The 17,997-nt window shown below is 45.5% G+C and overlaps 1 protein-coding gene and 1 long non-coding RNA gene across 5 annotated transcripts in view; one reads left to right on the forward strand and one right to left on the reverse strand.

Annotated features, from left to right (window-relative positions):
• RARB (retinoic acid receptor beta) overlaps nucleotides 1-17,997 on the forward strand; it is a 331,581-nt gene that overhangs the window by 182,884 nt on the left and 130,700 nt on the right. The gene's annotated exons all lie outside the window — the stretch shown is intronic.
• LOC121066593 lies at nucleotides 6,014-7,050 on the reverse strand. The gene is made up of 2 exons (XR_005817856.1): nucleotides 6,576-7,050; nucleotides 6,014-6,497 (listed from the first exon to the last, which is right to left on the reverse strand). It is a non-coding gene; the product is annotated as an uncharacterized LOC121066593 (long non-coding RNA).

The raw sequence follows: 17,997 nt of genomic DNA on the forward strand, positions 1-17,997 counted from the left end.
GGCAGTGAGGAGAGATTAAATGCGTGCTGCTTGGCGTGCACTGCTGCAGCTGAAATAGTGCCGTGGGATGTTCCTGCAAAGTTGCACCTCGGTTGGGCAGTGTCTGGGGATGGGATGCTCCGTTATGCTCCCTGTGGTGTGGGGGAATCCTCCGAGGATGGAGGCAGAGAGCGGGATGGAGCCCTTCAGGCACCGGGGCTCTGGCCGAGGTGTGAGGGGTTGGGCAGTGCCGCCTTCTGAAAGCAAGCTGGAGTGAGGGGGCTAAAGTGCTTGGTGAGAGCGAACTGGAAGCTTTCAGCTGCTACATCCTGTCAGTGCCCTTTCAGATTCTCCTGAGGAGAACAAAAATAAAAATAAACCCCCTAAAATTTGAATACTCTTTGCCACAGATGTGTACGCATTCACACAGCGCAGCAAAGTTACTGCGGCCTACTTCAGGTCGAGGCCCAGCACAGAACTGGACTCCTTGGTTTGCTTTTCTTCTGAGAAGTTTGCTGAAGTGTGGAACGGCGTGTGTGAAGCTCTCAGCTTGTTGGTGCTATTTTGGTATGATCATCCCTTCGGGAGTTAGTGCGTGATGTTTTTTGGGGGCTCACATGGCACTGAAGCAGACAGGCACGTACCCATCACAACGCCAAGAAGTGCCGCAGTAGTTTTCATCCCTCTTGTTAATTTTTCTGTGCAACAAGATGATACACGTTCACTTCATCGTATCCAAAGAATGGTATGTGATATGTGCCCTGGATGTCCCTACATTATTAATTTCTTTAGTAATATCGTAGCAGCTGTTGTCGTGTGCAACGCTGCAACCTGCAGCCCGTTCTTCTCTGAAAAAGCTGTGTGAAGAGAGGAACACCACTTGCATTGTGGCACAAGTAAAATGGTAACATCTGTGGTCTGCTTAAGAGTAACAGGCATATGGAGGATATTTCCTGGCATATCGGGGGAGCTTTCATGTCAGCTCTGGTAGCCTAGCTGGTGCACGCCGTGGCTGAGGGGGTGGTCTGCTGTGTGCTTTCCAAAAGAAAATCCCGTTTTTCAGAACTGGCCACAATTTTGAGAACCTGGTCAAGTGTGACTGCTTTTAAGGGACCAGAAATCCCTTTCGGAAATTGTTGGGTTTTGTATTTTACATATTAAACCTCAGCACCTAGCTGTACCTACGCGGCCTCCTAGGAGGATGGATAATGCAGAGCCACGCACCTTAGGGCAACAAGCTCCTGCTATGAAACCCCATTAAATCAGCAGTTGACACATTCTGCATTTGTTTCTGCATTTTGTTTTGCCCTGTGGAGAGCGTGTTACAGCAGTCTAATTCTGAGTTGACAAAAACGTGGATAAACTGTGACAAGGTTTGCATGGAAGGGAATAGGTCGTGCCCTTTTCACCAGTCTTGAGCAGAAGGAAACGCTCGTGGGCATGACCGCTCTGTGGGTACCCAGGAGTTGTCTGCAACCTAATACACTGATTTTTAATCTCGTAGGAACTGACATCTTGTTTTATTAGTGGTAATGACATAATTTTCCCCAGCTTTTCCAACTGTTTTCTTCGTCTGTGCTGCTAACGTTATCACAGTCTCATCTAGACGCAGGGGCAGAGTCCCAAATTAAGAAGATGACGTGAAAAACGGGGTTTGAAAGCAAAGCACAGCCATAAAGCATTTCTGGTTCTTTTGTACTTCTGAAGCTTCCCAGTGAAAGTAATATTTTGAACCTAATTTTTTTTTAATGTTCCCGTCTAGTCCCACATGTGGGATTAATTAGACAAGACAAATGGCTACAAGGAAACTCATCTCTTTCTGGGAGGTTGTTTTCTGATGTTGTCATCCCATTATTTCCACTTTTCAGTTGCTTGTTTGAATGACTGATGGACTCAATCGCTTCTTATGTTTGATAGGCAAATACAGCACTCCACTTTGCTAGTGTGTGTATGTGTGTGCCTACGATAAACATTCATTTTTAATTTACTCTGTTTACCTTGAGAGCCTGCCAAGAAGTGATTCAGATATTCCAGTGCAAAGGGTTTTTCTATTGTGATACAGGACAAAGGAGTGTTGAGCATATGCTCTTTTCTTCAAAGAAAAAAAGAATATTATTTATTTGTGCAGCTACAAGAGCACTGGTTTTCCTATGTAAACACTTGCCTGATTTTGTTTGTCGCACAGTCTACAAAATCTTTTATTCTTGTGTTTAAAAAGAAAAGTTTAGCCGTGCAATTACAAGGGATTTCAGCGCGCTGGGCTCATGCTGCTGCCCTCCTCGTGTTGCTGTGCATTGAATATTACAGTTTTCATCCGTCTCGTGCTGCCAGCAGTTTGCTTTGGGGTAAACACTTTCCTAAGGGACTAATTCATGAAAAAAGCCTTTTGCAGCACTCTTCAGTCTTGCGGACAGCTGCGTGTCCGATGCGTTGCTGTTGCCTCAGAAGGTAATTCCCAGCTCCTTGATGGCTGCCCTTTGCGTTTGGGCGAGAGTTTAGGAAAGGCTGTCCGTCTAGTTAGAGATGTGACTCCACATCACTGGGACGCAGGAGACAAATAGTGCCTGTTGTACATGGGCCTGCAGTGAGACCTGAGAAAGAGATGCAGATTTCGAAATGTCGGCACAACAAAATCTACGCGAACCCATCTAAATGGGTGTCACCTGTCCTGGTGCTCCACAGTGCTTCTGCACTAAGCTAAGGTGGAGCCTCCTCAGCATCTCAGACCCAAGTTCCCCTTTCTGTCCTGAGTTTATTTTGAACTTCTTCCTGTGAAATATGTTTTGTACTGTGTTCCTCCAAATGTCTTTTTTTTTTTTTTTTTTTTTTCTGGAAAGGAGAGGAAAATCCTTTTGCATCTTGCATTCCAGTGTGTATCTGGGGGAGGAGAAACAACCCCCCTGGAGTCATTTAAAAGTTGATTTTGAAGTGACCACTGAAACTTAGCTGCAGAAGGGTTCCTGGGTTGTGGTTGGTTGCAGGGATGTGTGCAAGCAGAGATTGTGCAGGGGCTGTTCTGAGCTGTGCCACCCGCGGCTGCCAGGTGGTCGGGCCGTTCTGTGGTAAAGTTTAGTCACCTTCTGTTGCTGAGAGAGGGAAGTAATCTTGGCTCTGAGAGCACTGTGATTGGTATCGCTGATGTCTGATACCAATATTTATTTAGAGGACAGAAGGTTGTCTGGGCGACGTTACATCTCCCGGCTGTATACCAGTGACAACGGCATTGCGTTGCCTGGAAGACAAGGTGCAACAACATAACAATACTCCATAATCAATTCCTCTGATTATAAAGACTTTTCCTGGTGTATAAACTTAGTATCAAATGGTGGCAATAAAAATAATACATAAATTAGAAAATAAATTCAGTGCAGCAGCCAGTCCTGCTAACATCCTCTGTGACTGCGGCATTCATGGACTTTAATTGGAAGTTTGAATATGGGCTGATGGTTGTTTATGCCTGATACAGGTCTGGCTCCACACATCAGCCTGCTTTTTTTTTCCCCTTTCCCTTCACTTATCTGCCCAGGAGGTGATATAACAGATTAGTAATGTTTAGTCAGACTGCAGGAAGGATTTCTCAGTGTATAGGATAATAGCTTTTTGAAAAAAGATTAATTTCACCTTTATCTGGTTAAGTTCTCTAAAACCTTTATTTGAATGGTGCATAGAGTTTTTATGAACTGTCCCCAAGTGTCTATTAAAAAATGTCATTACGATTTGCTCAGCACAATTAAGGAAGAAGCTTTCTCAGAAAATTAAAAAAACGTACTGTTCGGTAATTGTAAGGCCACTGCCATCACTGTAATGCGCAACAAACAAAGTGATGGATGGAGGGGCATGACGACAGGTCTTTTCATTCAGATTGATTGAAGAAAATTGTTATATAAAGTCTCCATTATGGTAGGCCTTGGAACGGGAGCTGCTGGAGAACTGAGGAGTGCAGGTAATTTTGAAGGGAACGTTTTAAAGCACATGTGCGCTGAAGACACGAGTGTTGTGTCCTGGTCTGAGAGAGAGAGACTGCACTGCAAAAATCCTGCAGGTCACTTTTGGTCTGTTCTTGTCACATGCTGAGATTTTGCAAAGTTGCAATATGCTACTGTGATTCTGTTCTGAGATGGCCTGCAATTTGGAGTCAACTTTAGTAAATTTTCCTTGGAGCATTTGCTCAATAACAATTACTGTTAAACTAGGAGTGCGGTATCTGATAGATACAACCAGGTACCATTTTGATGTATTTTTTCAGATAACCCAGAAGTAACTAAAATAAAAATCCATGACTAAATTAACAATGAAGTGAAGACTTATGTACTTAGTGCATTTTGCTGAGGAGCCCTAAGATTCCCATAGGTTATTCACTCAGCCAAATATCCACAAATCCATAACACACATTTCAAGTCTATTCTACACTGAACAAGTGAGAGTAGTCCATTGCCATTGTTGTTGTTTTCTAGTAGTTCAATCACTTTTTGTTTTTTAATACAACAAATTACTGTAGTTACAGCTCAAATAAAAACCTTTTTCTGTAAATGACCTATCTTAGAATATAAATTCTTGAAGATTTTTTTGAAGGTAGTCTATGTATCTTGTTCTTCCTACTTTTTCAATGCATTTATAATATCAAGAATTACTTCTGTAATTTAAGTTACAGCAATACTGTTTTTCAAATACATAAGTATTTTTAGAGGTGGCGTTGTCAGAGCCATGGTCGTCTAAGGAGAAAGAGAGGTCAGGTTTGCGCAGTTCTTCATTATTCATAAGTGTGTGCCACCATTTGCCTTCTCATGGCTCTTATGGTGGTGGATATGGGAAAGTTTGAAGTCAATCTTACTGTCACAAGTGTGGGAGAAAGTCCCAAAAGTAGCACGTTCTCGGCTGAAATTTGTCACACTTGTGTCTTCAGACAAGAGTAACTCCTCTGCTTGGAAGGAGAATGGTCAAGCTTTTGCTCGTTTGTTTTTGAGTTTGAGTAGAAAAGCACTTTCTCTTCCAATTTTAGGAGATACCAAATACAAAGTCCTTTGTTGAACTGGCACAACCGCAGATAGCCCAAAATATTTTTCCATTTAAAAGGCTTGTGACAATAAATAGTCCGCAGTGATGAGTGACAATAAATAGTCTGTAGTGATGAGTAAATGCGCAACAGCCGTGTGTGGGAGAGGAGAAAATATAAATAAAATAATGAAGCTGAGAAGGAGGTAATGTGAATGTACAGCAGGAAGGTTCCCAGCGTATCAGTGTGCGCATTGCCAGGCTTGTGCTTGCGTTTCTGTCTGCGCTCTGTGCAGCAAGGTAGCAGCTGCACTTAGCACTTCACAGACCTGGTGTTTGGACATTAAGTCTGAGCTAAGGCTCCGTAGCCTCCACGTACCCGTGCGTTTGACCAGGGCAGCAAAATATTAAGGCTTTACAGCAGAACATAAGCTAGGCACTTGGCTCACGTGGCTGTGGCTGTGGCTTCCACCTTTGGCAGGAATTTGCCCACCCAGCCCCATCCCACACCTCTCCCTCCCCTCTCCCATCACTCTGGTATCTCCAGCACTTGCAGAAGCCACCTCTTCCTTCTCATCCCTCTAAAGCCCGTGCTGGGAGAAGATACGAGCTTGGTACGTTGGGCAGAGGTGGGGAGGAAGTCACATCATCCCTCCTCTGATCCCACAGGGCTTGGTCAGAAAACCGAGCCCATGACGGGGTGCTGGGGTGCCCCCACGCTCAGTCCTGCGGCCGCGGGGTGTCTGGGGTTGCTCTGAAGCTGGGCAGGAGCTTCGTGTGTGGCCCCGCCGTGGCAGGCACAGGTAAAAGTCAAATTCTGCTCCGGCTTGAAAATAATAAAAAAAATAATAAGAGAAATGTGCGGATAAATTGTGTCATTAGAAGTTAATTAGAGAAGTGTGGGTAATATTGCACCCCCAGCTCTGGATGCCGAGTGGTACTAAAGCAGATGTTTCACTCAGGGGACGCATAGAAGAAGGCTAAAAACTGATTAGTTAAGGAGAAACCACAGTAAGTTTAGTATAAATTGCTACCAAAAATAAATTTGTTGCAAATGTTTATTTTGCTTGATTGCCTTTGATATGTGCGTACTCGTTAGGGTACGGAGAAGGAGTTGTCTGCAAGGAATTAGGAGAGTGACATGGAGGGGGAATTAGCCTGCGTTAGATCCCCGTCCTAATGGCACCAGCTCCCTTTCGGTGCGGCTCTGGCTGCACATCTGGCCTCCAACTTGGGCGGCTGCTTCCCATTAGCGCTCCAGCCCCAGTCGCTAGAAGGAGCGAGCGCCCAGCGCGTCCTCCGACCGGCCTCCGATTGCAGCGGGGTCGGGTCCAAACACGAGAAACGCTTAGGACTGCTGAAACCGCTTGTAATTTTTTTTTTTAAGCCGTCCATCTTGCAAGAGGTGCAGCGTGCAAAGGGGAGAGCAGAAGGTGGATGGCTAGCGAGCACCCAGAGAAAGCTGGCGAGAGCGTCCTCCTCCCTCCTTGCAGCGCCTGGCCGGGCGAGGGACGGCTTTGTCGGCCCTGCAGCATGGGAAAGAGCCGGCTGCAGATTTCCTGAGGTGACTTAGCAGCCCTATGGAAAGAGTTTAAACCGTTTACGTTGCCGTCCCGTCGTCCCGTTCCCCCTCCTCCTCCGATGCACAATAAATGGTTCCCCGAAACAATCGAGAAGAAAACCCCTCGTTCCCCTCTCAGGAAGCGCCAGGGCGGCCACGGGGTGCGCAGGAGCGGGAGGCAGGGGCTGGCGGGGCCGGAGGGAGGCTGGCGGGCGGCCTGCCCCGCAGGAAGGCCGCGCGTTCCTGTCCTCTCGGTGAACCTGCCCGAGAGGAGCGCGGGAGTTATTGGGTAATCAGGGCTTGTCAGCACCTTGGTTATGCAGCGCGGCGCGATCCGATAATGCGAATGGGACCTGTAATAGCGCTGATGAAAAGCACGCCGGTTTGAAAAGGGCCGTGAATGATTTTTTTGTTCGTTCTCTGTTTACACGCGACGCGTTATTGATGCCGTTACCTGCTGATACGCCGGCTTGTTTCATGGAAAAACCGGGGATTATTCATTATTTTAGAAAAGAGGGGGAGAGGGAGGGAGGGAGGGAGGGGAAGAGTGAAAGAAAGAGCCCTGTTACGTGAAGAAAATTGCATTCGAATGCTGCAACTGAAACATATTGATTTTCTGGCACAGACTTTTTAGATTAAAAATGCCAATACTAAATCCTTTCATGACCTATAGTTCATATGAAGTTCACGTGTCATTTACTATTATTCTGGAAAAAGCAGAATCTTTAATGAAAACCCGGTTTGAAGGAATGCTCTGCCATCCCATCATTTGCATGCGGTTGTAATAATACTTGATTAAGAGCTAAGCATGCTACCAGGGCAGAGGTTTACATTTTTTTTTCTTTTTGGTAAATTGAAGATCATTTATCTTTTTTAATTGCTTGCTTGTCTTCATCTTCATCTCGAGCTTTATATTTCCTTTCTTTTTCTTTGTTTTTCTTTATTTTATTCAGTCTTTGTGCGACGATGGGCAATCAAAGAAACTCATTTTTCCCACCGCTAAGCACAAGGATCTCGCTTCAGTTTTTATGGCATTCAGGGGATCAATGAGTCAAAATGCTATTTTGATCTGCAATACAGCAAACATTTCTAGTATAAATTCCCAGAGATGACCCTGACTTTCCCCGGCTGTTCTTACCCCTTCCTAATAGAGACTTTAAAGGTACTGATGTTGTGCTAGCGTCGGGTTGGGAAATTTAAGGCCAGATTCCTGGCTCAGGTGGTTTCAAGCCCTCGGTTATTTCCTGCTTCTGAGGTGGCTAAATTGTACTTCAGATTTTTTAAAGAGAAACTTTGTGTGGGGAGGGGTGCTCAGCAGGGGCAGGGGTAGGTGGCAAGCTGCTGAGGCCTTCGTCAGCTCTGAAGGGCCCGTGAGGCCTGCGCTGCCCCTCGGGTCGGTCTGTATGGGGGTCCCTGTGGTACCCCGTCCTCGCTGCTGAGCTGGGGTGCTCGTTCCCAGAGCAGCTCGCCCCTCAGCATTGCACCCCTCCACCCCGTGTGGTGGTAGTCGCCCAAATGAGCCCGGGATCGGGTATTTGTCATCGTTACTTCAGCACAGCATGGATCTTATTCAGTAAAGCAATTGAGCGCTTCCTTATTTTAAAAGGGGCGGAGGAAAGCCGGGTGATAAACTGATTTACTTTTCCACAGGTCTGTTTGCCAACCAGGCTCACAGGAAGTTGCTCTGAATTCAATCGATAGAGCGCTTTGCTGGGAAGGCAGGAGAGGGCCTGGGTGCTGTGGACACTGTGAGAGGTGCTGGTCATCAGCGCCTCTCTGCCTTCCCACCCTTCTTCGCTAGCTTGCCTGCCGATAAAATTCCCCGTGGGTACTGCTGGGGGGTAAAACGCTCAGCCAAGGTGCTGGCAGAGGGGAACACAGCTGTTGGAGGACGTATCTATCTCTAAAAAGTCAGCACACATTTTTTTCACCACATGCTTCATGGAAAATCTCCCAGTGTTTATTTTCTTTTGGGGGTCCGGAGATTGCTTAGGCTTTGGTGTGGAGCTTGTGTAGATCCCAAATGTTCCTGTTCACTGTGGAGAGTTTAAAGCAGAAACCTTCTCCCAAGTGTAGGGAATTGGGGGTATTTTGGGTGTCCTGGCGGCTTTACCAGGTAGGTAAGGCTGCTCAGGCTTCTCAGCTTCCAGCCGGGACTTTTGGGAGAACTTCCTACCTGAAGAGCTTCCACCTCTGCTTTAAAATACCCAATACCTTGTACTTAAGATCGGTGTTTCCCACCAGTAAGCTCTCTCTCTCACTAAAGAGTTTGATATTTTTGCACGCAGTTAATACCGCGGAGCTACTTCTTAGTGCCACCTCTGTCACGCCGCCACAGGCCGCAGGACTGCCCTCTCCACCTGGCTGTGGGCAGCCTGCTCTCCAGGCCCCAGATGAACAACGTGCTTGAGGTCAGCAGCAGCGGCTGGGAAAGGATTTGTGTGGCACGAGGTACAGGAGGCCGGGTGCGAGGCTCGGCGGGGATGGAGGGGTGCCTGAGAGCCAGCTGGGGTGACGTGCTCTCTTCTCACGTGCCATGGTGGTGACCAGGCTGCTGAGCAGGCCCTGGCTGCCGAGGACAATGCGCACTTTGTCTGCTTTGTCTGATCAAAGCGCGTTGTGCAACTGGTTCTTTGTTGCTGTTACTTTCATCTCCCTCCTCCATTTGTTCTCCTGGGGAGGGATAAAAAAGAGGGAGAGTACCTCTTGATCAGCTTGCACTCTGTGAACGTACCCAGAAGGGAACACAGTTTTTCTTGGCAGGTCTTTGCAGTGGCTGCCATGACTCAGGAGTGAGCAGAGGTCCTTACTGTGCACCGTTGTCTGTTTTGATACCATACTTTGGAAAAAGAACAAAAAAAAAATCCACTTTGAGGCTGTCAGATACAGGTTACACTTAATTAGATATTGTATTCTGCTTAAGTAACTGCATTTTTGCAATTTCTTAGACTCCAGAAAAATGTTGTAATTAGCAACATTCAGACAGTTTGGAAGTTACACGGAACAGCTTTTCTGCAAGGTAAAATATGGAGGTAAGGTTCACTGCCTCCAGACTGGTCCAGAGCTAGGAAAAAGTGTTCTGTTCCAGCAGAAAGGGCAACTTCTGTCTCCAACTGAATCATAAAAAAGATCCAGCCCTTGCCGCTCCTGAACCTACCAGCGGTGTAAGTGTGAGCCTGACACTTGAGGGGAGCACATCACACTCGGACTGCTTTCTGCACGCTGGCAGTTCGCAGACGTGACTCGCTAGCTGCAGTCCTGACAGGGGGCAGAGCACGGTGGAGATGGGGAAGAAATTCAGGTTCATCCGCAGTTTGCCTCTGAGGCTCCTGTCCTGCTTTAGACAAAAATTGGCAGTGACTTGGTTAGATGCACACCTCTCGTTTCTCCTTTCTGCTCCTGTATCACACGTGGGTGAACACGAGGCATAGGGACCAAGGCAAAAGCAGGCAGGGAGAGCATCTGACTTTCTCCGTGTTCTCAGCTTCTTGTTACTGAGCTCTGCCCAACCCCTGTGGTGCAAGGTTATCGCAGGGATTTGAGTTCTTTCAATATACACAGATTTCCAGTGTGTGTTTATCAAAAAGAGAATGATTTGTTCGACAATGAATGTTGCACAAAATATTTACTTTCTCTCCCAAACACACCGAGCTTGGTGCATTGTTCTCTTCTTGGTGGCACCGTCGCAGCTCTCGTCAGGCTCCTAAACAAAAATAAATAGGCCAGGTGGGGCAACTCTGGTCTTATTAGGAACTAGAAAGAACATTTAAACCAGAGGTGAGGTTTCTTGCATTCAGCATGCCCTTCAGTGCTGTGGCTCTTGTGCTGTAAAATATGGAGACATTGCTGGAAAGCAAGCTTCTGTCTTACCTTGCTTTAAATGCACCTTACTTGCCTGAATGTATTCCATGCTTTTGAAGCGAAGCAAAATTTCCCATAGAATTTGTCAGGATGTTTTCTGCTGCTTCTGTGAAGTCTTGCACAAGGTGTTGGCACGGCTGCTGGGGACCGAAGCCTGCGTAGCCACAGGGCAGGCAGCCACAGCGTGCTGCGGGCAGCATGGCTTTGCCCTTCAGCCACCAGCTGGAGCAGCAGGATGGCTTTCAGAAACTGTGCGAAGAGCTAAACTCAGTGCCCGGTCCTGGTATTTGGCCTCCATGTAAAAAGAAAATAGGACACTAAGGAAGTAAGGTAAATGATGTAGACAGACCTGTAGATAAAGCTCATGTAACAGAGTAATTGGAAAATGGAAGATCCAGTGTACATATCTGCAGAGCCAGCTAATATGCCCCCTAGGAAATTAATTAAGAAATGTAAGTTAATAGTAATTATTTTGGAAACATCACAGAGAATTTGAGAGTTACAGAGAACTAATAGTAATAGGTAAGAGCAGCTACTCCAGCAGCATCTAGTTCACTGTATAATTTTGGTTCTTGGGGGGAAAAAAAAACAGGCAGTAAAACCGGGAGAATACATCAGGGATAATGGAATTTATGAAGTAAGCAACATGACTTTATAAATACAAAGCAGCACTTGTGAAGTTTGGGCATAACATACCGCAGTGTTTCATGCAGATGATGCCTGATGGCCCCTTCTTCACTGCTTCTCCTGTGCTGGGCCAGTGACTGGCCCCATTCCCCAGGGTGCCGGTGGTCTGTGGTGCTGGGTTCTCCTGGTAAAAACGGCCACATGCTTCAGCACATTGCTATTTTTAATGCTTGGAGAGCGGTGATTCTGAAAAATGCTAAACTGCTTGCTGACGTTTGAGATTTGACTCTTGGTTGGGGGCCAAGAAGGTGGCAATGGGCTCTGCAGGTACATTGGGTCTGGAAAAAGGAGAAGACCTGGTCTTCAGTGAGCTGGTAGCTGAAATGGTACCAGAAAGGTCTGGATGCGTTGTGGAAAGTTCACAGGAAAAAAAAAAACAGTTGGAGGCGTTCTGAAGAACACTTAGGGATCCAAATAGGCTAGCCAGGCAGCCAGCCATGGAGAGCACTATTTAAAAATGTAAGTAGGATGTAAGCACCAGGAAAATATAGGAAATTTTCACATGATAGGAAGATAATATAACCAGTAATAATGGAATAATAATATTTTAATAGCCACTGGCTTATAAGCATAACGCCCCCACCCCCTTAAGTAGGGCACATTAAGCTATCTGCAGTACAGAGAGGAGCCTCTCATTTTCCTCTGTTGCTTGTTTATTCCAGGACAGTTATCATCCTCCCTAAATTTTATTTAAAGTTCACAGCAGTCTATGCAGCTAGTGCAGTTTTAGGTTAAGCATATTTTATCCATAATTGCTATATTTGGTTCTCAAGTTATTATTGCAGTTCCTTGGGGTACATTTAAATCCACCTTATTGTAATAGATTATGGAATATAGTGGCTAATGTGTCTAATGTAAAATAAATGACTATAATGATTTATGATCCAGCACTTCAGTTTTATTGAACATAAGGATCATTGTACTAAAATGGATGGTGTATTGCTGGTTTAGCATAAAATACTGAATAACATATTCAAGGAAATGAATGGATTGGCCAGTTCATAATATTCTGCCCCTTCAGCTGAGAGGTCTTTAATAAGCAAGAGTGTCATTACACTTGAAAATGTATGTGTAGGTAATCCATTATCTAGAACAATGACAGTGATCGGATGAAGCTCTTATTAAAGACGGGCCCTCCTTACAGGGAAATACATAGCACTGCCATGTCTGTGGGAGGCTGCCGAGGGGAGTGTTTCTGGTTTTGTTGCAGCCTTATTTAGTGTGGTTGAATTTAAAAGTATGCATGTGTTTGAAGATAAATTTGGAGGGGCTTAGAGAGCGCTTTTAAAGGTGGGAAGGAATGTCAGGGGGCTGTGATTTGCGCAGGCTCACACAGAAGAGCATCCTTGCTGGTCCTTATTACCATAAGCTGCATGTACCTGTAAGATAAATTTTTCAGCTCTTCATTTTTATCCCGTTTGAAGGCCGGTATAAATTATACCTTTGCATGCACCTTGCTACTGTTTACATCCAGGTTTAGTAGTGTCATCTCCTACTAAATGTCAAGAAGATGGATGGACGTCATAAGGAACGATCCCACTGGGAGTACTGCTGTAAGTGGGTGTCCTGCTTGCTCACTCGCTTCTGGACACTCACAGCCTGCAGTGTCCTGACTTAAACTCTTGACTTCCTGGGGTCTACCCTCAACTCTTCAACTCTTTGACCTTGAAAAGGAAGACGGTTTTATTAGTCAAGAGACGAAATTAATGGGAGTTGTAACATGGACAGAATACTTGAAATTTTATCTGATTAAAGCACGTCTCTAAAAATGAGGAAACAAAACTAAAAATAGCAAAAGAAAATGAAGACACTCTGTTTTTACAAACATATTCAAAGGAAACTGTTAAAGGAACATAGGTGGTTGTATATCCAAGTATTTTCACAGAGATGACAACACATTTTCCTACAGTCAAAATAAGACAGCAGATTATAAGAGACTAGCTTCCAGCAGTTTGCTTATAATAATTTGTAGTAAAAATCACGTTTTGTTATGCATTGGAGAGAGAAAAAAAAAAAAAACAGTACATTTTGGTGATGTTATCCTGAAATAACTCTGCATTCATTTTCTTAATAGTGCTTGGATAAATCTGAAAGAAAGAAACTAAAGGCATATATACCATTCATTGTACCCATGGTAAAGGTGAGTGAGGAACTCCAGTTGATATATTTACAGCTCCAAGTATTAAAATAAATGTGATCAAAATACAAGAATTCTGTTACAGTAGTTGCAGACAAATTCTCCATGTAAACAAGATTTCACTGTTATTTTCAGTGGGAAGGAGTTTGATGCTACTTTGCCATTTATTACTAGCTTTTTCTGTGAGTAAGCCCATCCATTGGCAGCCATGCAGGGAGACTTTCAAAATACTTCAGAATTACCTTGGAAAAACTGAAACACCTATAGCTGCAGAAGCACATACTCAAAATTTTTATGCACCCCAAAACATTCAGGCTGGCTTTGACATGTAACTGGATGCTGTTTTATAGCTGTGTCGTTTCAAGTTTCTCATTTCTTATACCTCAGTCAGTTTTATAAGTAGATCAGTCAAAGCAGCACACACAGAAAATCCCAAACCAGCTGTGGCTGCAATTCTGATGGAGGCACAAATTGTGTCAGTGGCTGCAGGGATGTTTTGCTGCTTGGGTGCAGTAGGGTTTGGAGGACCTGGCTCCCTCTAGTATTTTGAGCTTTTAATTATTCTTAATGCTTTTGGTGGTAACAGAGTTAAAGTGATGCTACTTTTTACTTAACCGTGCCATCGAAGTTTCCTTGTCTTCTTAATGATGGTAAGATGGATGGTTTGAGCGATAAACCTCAAGTAGCTGCTCTTACCTATTACTGTTAATTCTCTATTTTTGTCCTATGCCCACACATGCAAACTCGTGGAGCCTTGTCCATCAGCGGGACCTGCCATGGAGAGGCTGGTAGGTTGGGTAGGAATAGCTGAGGTTCTGAAGCTGAGTTATGACTCACTCCATCCCTGAAAGCCCTTTGAATCTTTCCTCTGCCTCGGACATCTGGTTTTCACATCGCAAGTTACTTCAGCCCGTAAGCATCCACAAGAATTTTAAATAAAATATCACTGCTAACCGGCTCCGTGGGGGAAAGCAGTCCTTTGCTCACAAATGGGCACATTGTTGAGGCCAGAGAAAAAGGGGTTTCTTTCACACTGGGCCACATCACTGAGCGTGAGCCAAATGACTGAGAATAGCGAGAGCTGTTTTAGGAACGAGTTTATGCGCTGTAAATGCAGGAAACGTCATTGCTAATGGTGCACATCTGATGCATATCCAGGCCTTGGCTCTGGCATTTCGGGAGCAGGAGATGGGCCAAGAGATTCCCTGGGAGCTGTGGGCATTGTGCTGCAGGAAGGCGAGGTGACCCTCAGGCATGTCTTGGTGGGTGGAAAAGAGCCTTTCCTGCACCTCTGCAAAGGCTTACATGGGTGCTTGGATTTATCTCCCCTAGTTGTAGAGCTCTAAAAGGTAAACACCAGCTTATTAATGAAAGCCTCCTTCACAGGCAGAGAAACGAGCACTTCCAGGGTGCTTGGCTTGATCTACTTCTAATGGGTGTCTAGGCAGGATGAGACCAAGAACCTGCTTGATGTGTAAAAGCTTTGGCTGACTAGCTCCGGACTAGACACCCAGCTTCTAGGTGCTCAGGTTACTACGTTCAACTTCTCTTCTTTTTGCTGTCTTTGTGCTTGTTGGTGTGTATCTTACACAGCTTGGTAGGTGAATGAAGAATAAATTAAAGTGTCTGTAAGCCTCTGCACGTATTTATGATTTTAAAGTCTTCACAAAATCCTGCAAAAAGAAAATTGTGTCATATCCCTGCTTAATGGAGATCAGTGACATATTACATGCATGTCTTTCTGTCTGTCGGTCTATCTATCTCTATTAAGGTTTTGTATCTCTTTAACAGAATGTTCCCTGTTAGCCTGGTTTTTATTTTAATAATTTCAGTTGAATTTGTTCTAAGTTTACTCTTCTGGTTGGCTATAGAGAAAAAGTGTTATCAAAATAAAGAAATAAAATAGACCTTTCCTGTTACAAGAGAAATTTTGGGGCCCCAAGATGCCTCAAAGGACAAGGAACATCCTCCTGTATCTGAACTTGGATACATTACCTAGGCCAAGACAAAGACTTCCATGCAGTGTAGAATCAGCATAAAACAATACAAATCAGTGCAGTGTCATTTTGCTTGCGTTAAATTTAAGATTGTTTAAGAGATGGTGGATTCTTGTGCAACACTTGTGTGTACAGTCAGACTTTCTGAAATTGAGCAAGATTTTTCCACAGATTTCCACGGTGCTTTACAGAAACTTTGTTGCAAAACAAGCTTTTGCCTGTCTGCACGGATACAGAATATTCCAGACAAATGTTCAGTTTTTCTTAACTTACTTGTTTTATGTGTGCATGTGTGACTGTGTTAAACATCTATTTAAACCGTGTATACATACATGTGTACAGCTACCTGTACGTGCATAACATACATAAATATGAAGATTATTTTCTTAATCTCAGGGTATTTTTGTTCCTCTCAACACACAGAAACCATCTTTCTTTACAAAATGGAGTAGCGCCATTGAGAGGGTGTGGAGATGTTCGGGGGCACGATGTTGCCTGCTTTATGCCAACATCTTCCAAAATCCCACTGAAGAGATTATTAAAGGTGATCTGTAAACATCTGGATTGCAGCAGCCCTCAGACACCTCATGGGTTGTGTTTCTGGCCATAACTGGTGCTGCAATGAAGTCGGTCCCGTCCTGCAGATCGCTGCTCTACACCTGCTGCTGCCAGAGCCAGCCCTGGTCCTTCCGCCTGCCCCAACACCAGTCGTGTGCCTCTGAGGGTCACCTATGGCAAGGATGACATCCATCCTGGTCCCTTGTCCTGCTCCAGGAGGGGCAGGCTGCCAGGGAGGAGCTGCCTTGCTGACCTGGGCAGAGCTTGCCGAAGTCAGGCAGCGGCTCTTCCACACGTCCGTGCTTCCTGACGCAGTATCAACAAGATTTTGTAAGTTAAACACAGAAATCTCCCAAATTGTCACACTCCACAATCGCCACGCTTTCTGCGTTTGCATTCGGGGATGCTTCAGATCACATCGGTGCATTTCCCATCACGTTCAGCTGAGGGAAATAAAACCAGTGCCATGCAGTGTGCATAGCTAAAAATGGCAGCGTGGCGGTGCAGGTGGGAGCTCGCTCTTTCTGTCCTACGTCTGTGTGGCCTCGTTGGAGGCTGGCTGGCCGCTTACCTCTGTGCACGTGTCCAGGACCTGGCTGGGTCCTTTCCAGGACGCGGAGCGCCGTGCGTGCATGGAGTTAAACAGCTCCGCATTCCTGAGCAGAACAAGAATGTTTTCACAGCGCAGTCTGCTCTGTGTGAATTACACAAGTTTATTTTTTCAGGATGAACTCCTTGGACAGTTTTTTTGTTTGCTTGCTTTTTAAAGAGGAAATGATATGCCGTGAAAATATCTACTGGAGTAAGCAACTGTGGTGTTGTTAAAGCTTGACTGGGAAAATTTAGGTTAAAAAGTCCTTCAGCTATTGAGGAGGAATGGTAACAAACATCTTGTGGTATTTTTGGTTTTGCTTTGTGCGCCTCAGCTAGCAAGGGAGGTAGAGGAGCTCCTACCTTGGTGAATCATTTTTTCCTGCACTGGTGTTGCTTTTGGGATCAGAAAGTGTGTGTGTGTTAGGGACAGAGCCTGTTGAGACCATCTGCCAGGAGGTATGTCTGCAGCCACACGCTGCAGTTACTGGGGCTTGCCAGGGAAGAGGCTGTGTGTCACTGAGGTCCCTGAAATGCCTTTTCCAAACAGGATTTATTTGGGAGTTAAAAATAGGACAAAAAGCACTATATAAAGCTAAATGTGAGTTTTGTCGCTTTTCTGGCAGCGAGGCCAAGGAAGCTGAGCAGTTCGGGGGTCTCTAGTACCAGAAAGACACGGAGCTGATAGAGCAGGCCCAGAGGAGAGCTGTGGAAACAATGAGGGGGCTGGAGCACCTCTCCTACAAAGACAGGCTGAGGGAGCTGGGGGTGTTCAGCACGGAGAAGAGAAGGCTCTGGCATATATAAGGCAGCCTTTCAATATATAAAGGGGGCTTACAAGAAAGACTTTTTAGCAGGATCTGTAGTGACAGGACAAGGGGCAACCGTTTTAAACTGAAAGAGGGTAGATCTAGGTTGGATATAAGGAAGAAATTCATCACTCAGAGGGTGGTGAGGCGCTGGCACAGGCTGCCCAGAGAAGCTGTGGATGCCCCACCCCTGGAGGTGTTCAGGGCCAGGCTGGATGGGGCTTTGGGCAACCTGGTCTGGTGGGAGGTGTCCCTGCCCATGGCAGGGGGTTGGAACTGGGTGATCTTTAAGGTCCCTTCCAACCCAAGGCATTCTGTAGTTCTATGAAATTGTACTATTACATTGTGCAACATCAGCTGCACGTGGAGTGAATTGCACGTAGAGGGGATTTCTATTACCTTTGCATTTGAGCTACACTGGGAGGATTGACTTTTGCCGTCAGATGGGTTCATTGGTCCTGGAGGGAGGTTTGTGTGTGTCCACACGGGCAGCGTTCGCCTACAGCTCCTGGCTTGTGTACACAAACAGGTTTGTATGGACCATGTCTTGCAACACCTTTTGAAGTAACTACATCCAGAGGGGTCATCAACCTCATGTGTACTGCTGTGAACTCTCAGGTGTTTGCCAAAGAGCAGCTGATAGTGGGGAACCAATTCTCCCTTGTGAATAGCTCATGTATGAAACCAGTCACATGGTGGCATTGCTTGGGTCCACACGTGCTCAGAGACGGTGTTAACCCGATGCGTGCCTCTGATCGCAGAGAAACGGGTGGTCACTGATGGAGACCTCAGGTCCCTTGGTGAGAGAGGCTGGAAGCGCGTTTG

The sequence above is a fragment of the Cygnus olor genome, chromosome 2, assembly GCF_009769625.2.
Source record: "Cygnus olor isolate bCygOlo1 chromosome 2, bCygOlo1.pri.v2, whole genome shotgun sequence".
NCBI classification, from domain to species: domain Eukaryota; kingdom Metazoa; phylum Chordata; class Aves; order Anseriformes; family Anatidae; genus Cygnus; species Cygnus olor.